This window comes from Narcine bancroftii, chromosome 4, assembly GCF_036971445.1.
Source record: "Narcine bancroftii isolate sNarBan1 chromosome 4, sNarBan1.hap1, whole genome shotgun sequence".
NCBI lineage: Eukaryota > Metazoa > Chordata > Chondrichthyes > Torpediniformes > Narcinidae > Narcine > Narcine bancroftii.
In genome coordinates this window covers 230,695,796-230,706,218 of record NC_091472.1, presented here as the reverse complement: position 1 = coordinate 230,706,218, position 10,423 = coordinate 230,695,796, and the positions used below count along the sequence as shown (strand labels likewise).

At 42.8% G+C, this 10,423-nt stretch overlaps 1 protein-coding gene across 4 annotated transcripts in view; it reads right to left on the bottom strand.

Annotated features, from left to right (window-relative positions):
- Positions 1–9,091: 9,091 nt before the first annotated feature.
- The window catches only part of LOC138761700 (protein S100-B-like), a 39,363-nt gene continuing 38,031 nt past the window's right edge, over positions 9,092–10,423 (bottom strand). For all 4 annotated transcript variants that reach the window (XM_069934280.1, XM_069934279.1, XM_069934278.1 and 1 more), the window contains exon 4: positions 9,092–9,418. The gene's annotated coding sequence lies outside the window, so the exon portion shown is untranslated. The remainder of the gene's footprint in view (positions 9,419–10,423) is intronic.

Here is a 10,423-nt window from a genome sequence, read left to right as displayed (position 1 = left end):
TAAATGCCTCTACTGTTCCAGCCTCAGAACACATTTCCATTTTCTATGGCTGCAGGATTCCCTTACAGACAGGATGCAGAATTTACCCTGGAAAAGTTTATCTGAAAATAAAACACAATTGACAGGTGGTTTTAAAATATTTAATTGAGAATGGATTAGATTGATTCAAATCACGGTCATCTCTCAGTCCAAAGAAACTGCCTCAGGGCAGCTCGTGACGAATATTGCAATGGAAATAGTTCTCTTGCTTTGGGCTGTCACATGATTGCCATTGACCAATAAGATGAACCAATGAAAAATTAGACCATTTTTAACAAAAGGAACAGGAGCACATTATTGATTAAAAATAATGAAGTTAACATTAGGAACCTGAACCCATTACTGTTAACCATTGCTGAGTCACTGGAAAATACAATGGATAGTTCGTAAATCCGCAGCATAGAATTAGAATCAGGTTTATCGTCATGAACATGTGTCATGAAGTCTGTAGTTTTGCAGCAGCAATATTGTGCATTACAGGTGCAAAAATTGCAATGAATTACATTCTACAGATAGATTATTTAAAAATAAATAAATTTGTGCACAGGAGAAGAAAAGTGAGGTAATGTCTGTGGTTCATGGCCCATGAAGGCCCAAGGATAGATCTTCTGAGATATTGACACCCAGGAATTTGAAGTTCTTAACCCTCTCCATTGCTGACCCCTCAATGAGGATGGTTTGTGTTCTCCTGATTTCTCCTTCCTGAAGTCCACAATCAGTTCCTCAGTTTTACTAACGTCAAGTGCAAGGATGTTGATGTGACACCACTCACAAGCTGATTTATCTCACTCCTGTACGCTTTCTAATTGCCGTCTGTGATTCTGCCGACAGCGATGTCATCAGACAGTCCCAATGTTTTTGAGATCAGCAAATTGGTAAATGGCATTTGAATTGTCCCTCGCCACGTAGGCGTGGATGTCGAGAGAGTAGAGCAGTGGACTAATTACTCATAGAACATAAAACATTACAGTACGGGCCTTTCGACCCACGATCTTGTGCAGACCTTTGAAAACAACAATCTAAATTTTTACTTCCATGCTCTCGTAACCCTCCTATTTTTTTCTGGCAGTCATGTGCTTATCTAGGTATCTTTTAAATATCCCTATTGTACCAGACTCCATCACCATCCTTGGCAAAGCATTACATCACTCACAACTCTCTGTGTAAAAATGTACCACAGGACCATAAGTCATAGCAGAAATAAGCTATCCAGCCCATCAAGTCTGCCCCTCCACTTAATCACATCCATTTTCCATTCAGCCCCACTGCTCGACCTTCTCCCCATAACCTCTGATGCTCTGGCTAATCAGTGGCAACAAGTTCTATAAATTTACAACCCTCTGGCTGAAGAAATTTCTCCACATCTCTACCCTTCAATCCTGAAATTGTGCCCTCTTGTCCTAGACTCTCTCATTATGGTGAACAACTTTTGCACATCTACTCTGTATTCAAAATATTTCAATGAGATCTCCTCCTCATTCTGCGACATTTCTACGAGAACAGGCCAAGAGCTGTCAAACACTCCTCATCCTTTAACACCTGGAATTATCCTTGTGAACCTCCTCTGAACCCTCTCTAATGTCAGTCATCCTTTCTTAAATGGGGAGCCCAAAACTTCTCACAATACTCCGTGAGGTCTCACCAGTGCCTTAGAAAGCTTCAAAATCACATCCCTGCTCTTATATTCTATTCCTCTTGAAATAAATGGCAGTGACATTGGATGAATCTGTTAGGTCTCCAGTATTTCCAAGCAAGGAACACCTGGCAGCTCAGAGACTAAGGCTGTCAGCAGAGGAAGGGTAAAGTTGATGGAAGATTTCAATGAACATTGAACCCAGCAAATGAACAGTGATGGAGCTCAATGCTAACATTTATCAGAGGACCAGTGGTGTTGCACATTAACTTGATGAAGGGCTCAGTCGTGAAGCATTGGTTATGTATCTTTATCTATGCTATATACAGAACGTTAAGTGACTTGCTGAGTTTCTCCAGTGTTTTGTGTAAAGTACTGGTATCTCTTTTTATAAGAAATGCTTAATTTTTAAAATTTTTATTTAATTTGGACATACAGCATAGTAACAGATGAGCCTGCACCACCCAAACACACCAATTAACCTACAAACCCCATACGTTTTGCAGGGTGGGAGGAAACCGGAGTGAATGCAGATTCAATCTTAAAAATAAATTGGATAAATACATGGATAGGAGAGGTCTGGAAGGTTATGAAATGAGAGCAGGTCAGTTTTATTGGTCGGCACAAACCAGAAGGGTTGAATGGCCTGTTTTTCTCTGCTGTAATGTTCTGTGGTTCACCTGGAGGAAACCCACGCAGACATGGAGAGAATAGACAGTCAGCGTTGGATTCAAACCTGAGTCACTGGCACTATATAATGGCATTGTGCTAACTGCAGCACTAACTAGGCCACTCACAATTATTGACATATATTTAATCAGGATCAAAATGTGGGTGAGCTGACCAGTTCACCAAATGCTCTGCCTAAAGATGCAGGAAAATAATGACAACTAATTATTAATCCCCCACTTGACCAGGTTTAAGAGACCTGGTTCCTTTGCATCTCCCCGATCAATATTCACCTGCATGCTTTATCTCAGCAGTTATCACTGGGTCAGACACCTCAGTAGAAAGGGACTATGTATTCAGCTGCCGGCTCCTTCTTCCTCCTTGCATTCTCTGTTGATCTGCCCTTGCAATTTTCCACTCATCCCTGACACGATGTTCCGATGGCCATTGTGAAAAGGGTGTCTCTTTCAGTGAGATCTTTGAAACCAAGCCCCTTCCCTTCTAAGCTGACAAGAGATCATGTTTACTCATCCAGAAATTTCCATCTTTTCTATCATAGATTTTATTCCACATAGTCCCCAGGTTCACCTGTTCAGTCGTTGTCACAAACCAGACATGACAAAATCTGTTGAAACATGGGGAAGTGACAGAGTGAGCTGAATGCTGATTGAAGCTGTATTGTTCCTGACAAGTGTCCAAAGTAATAGGAGAAATGTTTGTGCAAAGTCTGAGCTGAATATTTCCTAAATGAGAGGATGAATTATCTGTCTCATTTATTATTTGTGTCTTTGGCATTTCAACCTGTGGCCAAACCTCTAAAATATACAAAACTCAATCCCATTAGGAATTAAGTGCCATTCTGATGATGCATTTTGCAGTCAACATCTGAATATTGCATGCTTCCCATAGGGAATCCTTCCCTTCCATCCCCATCTGCTGAGAATCATACAATCTTCTTCCAACAACATGACAAACAGAATGCAGGAATCCGTGCAATCCAATTTACACCCAATTAACCTACATCCTCGGTACGTTTTGAAAGGTGGGAGGAAACTGGAGTCCCCTGTCACAGACTGCACCAAAGGAAAACCCAGGCACAATACTGTTTGGGGCACACAGCTTTATTCCACTCACATAAATATTTAGTTGGCTGCTAGCTGTGCTTACAGTGGGGGGGGGGGGGGGAGGGATGGAGGGAGAGAGAGAAAGAGAGCACACGGTTGGGACCTCGGCTTTATACCATGGGCCCTCTGGGCTCACCTGGTGGTCGGATGTCATTAGGCCAGGTGCCGTGTCTCTAGGTCACCTGTTGGCCGAGTGATGTACCGCAGCATATCATCACACCCCTGGGGAAAACCCACACAGACTTGTGGAGAACGTACAAACTCCTTACAGACAGTGTAGGATTCAAACCCTGGTCCTAATCACCGGTACTGTAATAGTGCTATGCTATTGGCCGCTCCTGTTGGTCAGTGATAGATGGAGCCAGATAGTGAAGGGGTGATGGACAGATGGAAACTAGACTAGAGGGTTTACTTTATAAGATTAGATTGGCTGAGATATTTTTCTTGCTGAAATATAGGAGGCTGAGGAGTGATCTCTTCATTGTCCCATTATGATCATCAGACTTCCTTCCATCGAGGACATCTATAAGAGGTGTATTAATAAAGTAGCCTCTATCCTTAAGGACCCTCACCATCCAGACCATGTCCTCTTCTCACTGCTACCATTGGAAAATAGGTTCAGGAGCCTGAAGATGAACACCCAGTGGCACAAGAACAGGTTCTTCCCCTCCGCCATCTTATTGGGTAGCCATCAGAAAAAACCTCCAGTGTCAGAACAGTTCTGTGCACCTATCTCTATCATATCTCCTCTACCACTCAAACATCTCACCCATGTACCTGTCACCCCACTGTTGAAAGCTAAATTAAGACATAATCCAGGGGAAGCACCAGAAAATGAACCAATCCAAAATGGGGATGAAAGAGGATCAAGAAAAATTTGGAAAGATACATGGATGGGTGGGATATGGAGGAATATGGCTGGGTGCAGGTCAATGGGACTAGGCAGAATAAGATGAGGAATGATTAAGGAGATGATTGTGGACTTCAGAAGGAAATCAGGAGAACATGAATCAGTTCTCATCGAGGACTGTGAGGCCAGGAACAATTCCAATGCTACCTATAAGTTTCCCAATGACACAACAGTTGTTGACAGAATCACAAACGACAATGAGGAAGCATACACAAGGGAGATAGATCAGCTCATTGAATGGTGTAACAACAATAACCTTCTGTTCAATGTCAGCGAAACCAAGGAGATGATTGTGGACTTCAGGAGGAGGTCAGGGGAGCATGACTCAGTCCTCATCGAGGGCTCAGTAATGGAGAGAGTCAAGATCTTCAAATTCCTAGGTGTCAACATCCCCAAGGATCTGTCCAGGAGCCTTCATATTGATGCAATCACAAAGAAGGCTCACCAGCAGAGGCATTTGAGGAGATTCGGTATGTCACCGAAAACTCTTGTTAACCTTTACAGGTGTACAGTGAAGAGCATTCTGGCTGATTGCATCACTGTCTGGTACAAAGGTGCCAAATGTCAGAACAAAAAATAAATTCAAAAGGGTTGTTAACTCGGCCTGCGATATCACGGGCACCGGACTTCATTCCATCGAGGACATTTACCTGAGGTGGTGTCTTAAAAAAGCAACTTCTACACTCAAGGACCCTCACTGCCCAGGTCAAGCCCTTCTTCACTTTTCTTCCATCAGGATGGAGGTACAGGACCCTTAATCAAGCACTCAGTGGCACAAGGACGGCTTCTTCCTCTCTGCCATCAGATTTCTGAATGATCAATGAAGCACAGACACTGCCTGACCTTGATTTTTTTTGCATTATTTTTATTTATTTTGTAGGGTGGTTTATATAAATATTTGCATTGTGATGATGCCTCAAAACATCACATTTTGTGAAATGTTCATGACAATAAATTCTGATTCTGATAGTAGTTCAGTACAGATTAGAAGGGCCCAAGGGCCCGTTACTGTGCTGTAGTTTTCTATGGTTATAAGAACAGTTCCAATGCTGACTTATCGAGGACATTAGCAATTCTTCTCATAAGTTTCCATTTACGTTGGCTCTGCATCCAAGGTTGGCCCATAAAAATTTCCCTCTCCCTGTGTCCATTGAACTGCAATGAATCTCCCATCACCCCCGTTTGCAATTCCCTTTCTTAAATTCAATCCCACCACAGTCTCTCACCTTCCTACATTTTTCAGCTTTCTGCACCCTAGACGCAACATACCTAGACCATCCATTCCTTCACCTGTGCTTTCCATTCCAGAGCAATGCACAATTAATGTGTGGCTTATATTGAGATCGATTGCGTATCCCTTTATGGTCCCATGTGAACAACTCTTCCTATATGTATATATAGTTATAATGTGAGTGTTGAACTAGCTGGAACCAGTCGTAGGCAGATTGTGTTTGAAAGGGTTAACACTACCTAATGCAGGATGGGACACTTGACTTTTAGACTCAAGCTGAATTTAAAATTACCAAGAGAAAGTCTGCAGATGCTGTGATTGTAGTAAAAACGCACCAAAGTGCTGGAGGAGCCTAGCCGGTCTTTGTTTCAGCACCCGTAAAAAGCAAAAGGTGTATTGCTGACATTTCGAGTCTGAGCCCTTCTTCAAGGAATAAGCAGAAAGAAGCTGCTGGAGAAACTCAGCAGGTCACATAGCATCTACAGTAAGTAAAGGGTGACCACCGCTTCAGGCCTGGGCCCTAATGAAGCCAAGTTGACAGAGCTGGGGTTTACTCTTTGGAGTGACGAAGGGTAAATGGTGACTTAATAGCGACATGTAAGATTGTGAGAAGCACAGTTAGGGTGGACAGCCAGCACTTATTTCCTCGGGTAGCAACCACAAATACCAGAGGATGATTGTTTAGGACGAGTGGAGGAATGTTTAGATGAGATGTTGGAGATAATTTTTTCCAGGGTGGCTGGAATGCATTGCTGTGGATGGTGGTGGAGGCTGGTACAATAGGGACATTCAAAAGTCTCTTAAGTAGGCACGTGGATGTAAGAAAAACAGAGGGTTATGGGTGTGAGGTTGGGAAGGATTAGATTACCGTGGACCAAAAGGCTGTAAAGTTCTATGTTATAGATATTTCTGACAGATTTTCCAGCCTGTGATAGTTATTCACGGGGTTATTCTCATTCTCTATATTCCTTCCCTGTCAGTTTAAATTTAAATTTAGACACACAGCACAGTAACAGGCCCTTTTGGCCACCGAGCCCTTGCTGCCCAATTACATCCAATTGACCTACAACTCCAGTACATTTTGAAGGGTGGGAGGAAACTGGAGCTCCTGGAGGAACCCCACTCAGACACAGGGAGAACGTACAAACACCTATCAGCCAGCGTGGGATTCAAACCCAGGTCTCTGATGCTGTTTCTTGCTCCTCTTTTGCTGAATTCTGTTTTTTTTTTACACTCAGCATTTCTGCTTTTTTTGGGTAACATAAAAAACCATTTCCCTTGATCTAATCCAGTGGTTTTCAAACTTTTTCTTTCCACTCCCATACCAGTTTAGGTAATCCCTATGCCATAAGTGCTCTGTGATTAGTAAGGGTTTGCTTAAGGTGGGATGTGAGTGGGAAGGGAAGGTTGAGAATCACTGCTCTAGACCCAATTGTTACTGAAATATTTTGCTTGAGAAAAATTGTCATTGGCCCGCTTCCTTTGGAGTTATGAAACCTTGCACATAATGAGCCGATTAGGTATGATTAAAACAGTGGCTTTCAAACTTTTTTCTTTCCACCCTAATGCAATCCTTAACAAGGCCTGATGAACGTGTCTGGACTTTTCTTGATGTGCCTTTTTTTGGCTATGTCCAGACAATATGACTTGTGAACTACCTGTTATACTTTAAATTTTAGTCCTTGCTTGTTTACTGTAATACCTTTCAATGTACTTTGTCAATATAGCATTGACCAACCCATGCTTCATTCTATGCAGTTTGCCCTATTCAGAGCTTTTGCTTTCATATCATAACACAGGGGGAGGCCATTTGGCCCACTAGTTCCCAGCCAAGCAATCCCATCACCCCCCCCCCCCTTATTGCCCTGCACCCTGCAACTAATTTGCTCTCCTACATGCCCATCAACTCCCTTTTGATTTTTTTAGCCACAGGGGTGATTTACGGTGACCAATTAATCTGCCAGCTTGTCATTGGGTTGTGGGAGGAAACCAGAGGAACCTGTGAAACTCCTGAGTTTATTAGAGAATGTGAAATCTGGTCTCAGACAGAACTGAAGGATGTAATTAACCTGAATCTCTGAATTGAATTGAACTGATTCTTGCATGCCACACGATTCAGCGAAAAGCTTTTCATGCTATCCAGTCAAGTCAATTCAAGCAGGTCATGTAATACACAGAGTGCAGGGTGTACAGGGTGTAGCATCACACAGGCAAAGGGCAGGCTATTGACAAAAATACAGTGAAACAATAACATCAGCCTTTACTAATGAAAGGTCCATTCAAGAGCATGATAATGTCAGGAAAACTGAAGTGTATTGCAGTGCTGTTAGCGTTGATTGATCTTGTGAGATGGTTTCCAGTAAATGCTTTATTTTCTCCTGGGCATAGTTGTTCACATCCTTCATTTCTCCTACCCCCTCAGCCACCCACCCATTTGCAAAGGAGCTATTACTAACTCTAAGTAAACAAGAAAAGGCCCATCTGCTGGGGTCTAGTGCAGCAAGCAAAAGTGCTGGAGAAACTCAATGGGTCACGCAGCATCTAAAAAAGTAACCACTTGCGCAAATTTTTTTCTGGTGTCAAAAGTATGTGGGCACTGAATACTTGTGGAAATGTCAACTTGAAATTGTTTCAAGATCATTTTGGCACAGCCTATCTCTCATAACTAATAAAATTGTATTGGCATGTTTTAACATGATACAAGTATGATTGCATTCTACAAAGTAACGCGTTTAGTTAAGATTTTATTTTGTACTTTGAACTGTATTATTTTAGGTCACCAACCTTTTATGTGCACATTAATTGCCTTTGTGCGCTGGTTGCAAAATGAGTGTGCTCATGCACACGTGCACAGCTCAGAGAGAACAGCAGGACATGGCACCTTTTAACATTAGAATCTGGTTATGCCCCTGGGTGTGTGTGCAAGGTTATGTGCAAGGCTTCATAACTCCAAAGGAAGCGGGCCAATGACTGTATGCACTTACAGTACCTGTCTTTATCTGTATAAATAAGCATGTCTATACATGTGTGTGTGTGTGTGTGTGTGTGTGTGTGTGTGTGTGTGTGTGTGTGTGTGTGTGTGTGTGTGTGTGTGTGTGTGTGTGTGTCCTTGTGCATGTGTGTTTGTCTAAGTCTGAGTTTGTGTGCATACATGTATATGTATGTGTCTGAGTGTGAATTGCGTGTACATATTTGTGTCAGCCTGAATCTGCAAATAACTGAGGAGCTGCCCCCTCATCATGCCTCTCTTACCACCCCACCTTGTGCCACGTGTACAACATTCCTCCCAGCTGCTTGAGGAGGTTCAGGGTCTTTCTGATGGAAAATGATAATCCGGGCCCCCAGATGTTAGTTGAAGTTCCACTGAGGATTGAGACAAGCAGAGCTGTTGCCCACTAATACTCAATCTAGAGGTCTACCACTGTTCATGGGACCTGTACAAAATGAACACAATGGTTTGAAGGGAAGTAAGTTATCCAGACACATTGTGTAATTAGCCAACATACAAGATTTATTCATGGATTAACCATAACCATGATTAATCATACAACCATTTAGGTTACACTCGTAAGGAGAGATCATTAATCCATTTACTTGTTAAAAAAAAAATCTATTCATGAGAGGGTTTTCATCAATTGACAAGTTGCTCCCAGTGTTAATATTTCCCTTGGTATCTGTTATTGAAGCTTGCGGCATTACGCAGGACAGTGGGATTTCCCATCTACGCAGTGGGGAAGGTTAGTTTGCAAGTGACCTGCTGCAGTTGCTTGTTACACCAGTTGTGCCTTGCCACACATTTTTCTTCCTGTTTCCTGTGAAAATAAAACAAATTAAACTCACCAAAAGATGTGATTGACCATCAGCGAATCAGACACTGTGTCACGGCAGAACATTAGAGCAATCCTATTTTTTTTTTGAAAAGGACAGGATGCTGCGGACCTGAAGGATTTTACTTCTCTTTCCCTGAATCTTGAGTTTATTGGCCCTTGCAGAACCTTTGCCTCAGGGAGTAATGGCAAGACCTCAAAACGGACCCAGGACTGGAGAAGGCTTCAGAGAGCTGTGAACTCGGCCAGTAACATCTTGGGCATTGATCTTCACTCCATTAAGGGCATCTACAAAAGGCAGTGTCTCAAGAAAGCAGCCTCTATCCTCAAAGACCCTCACCATCCAGACCATGCCTCTTCTCACTGCTACCATCAGGGAGGAGGTACTGGAGGCTGAAGACGAACACCAGCCTACATTTTGCTCAAACCTTGATGAAGGGCTCAAGCCTGAAACTTTGGTTGTCTTTGCTCTATCGTGTGCACTGTTTGACCTGTTGAGTTTCTCCAGCCTTGTGTTTTTTTGTAGTCATATGTGCATTTTAAGTTTGATACGATACACAAAGGCGTTGGAGAAACTCAGCAGGTCACACAGCATCTATAGGAAGTTAAGGGTAGCCAATGTTTCAGGTGTGGGCTCTTTATAAAGGATCTGGAATAAAAGGAAGGGGGAAGGGGAGGAGGCAAAGAGGAGGGAGCAAGATAAAGGGGTGGAGCACAGGCTTACAGGTAAAAGGTTATGATGGATACAAGTAAGAAGGCAGGAGAAAAAAAGCTGAGGTGATGGGGAGAAGGCAGATGATGAAGAAGGGTTTCTCTATGATAGGAGAGGGAAGGGAAGGGGTGGAGAGGTGTAGGAAAGGAGACAAAGGAGGAGGAAAAGAAAAAGACAAGGTCTCTCTCTTTCCTCCATGGTGGAAGTGAGGACTGTGTAGCGGAGCAGTCATTGAGGGAGCGATCATCGTCAGAGTGAACTGAGTCAGAGTGGTAAGA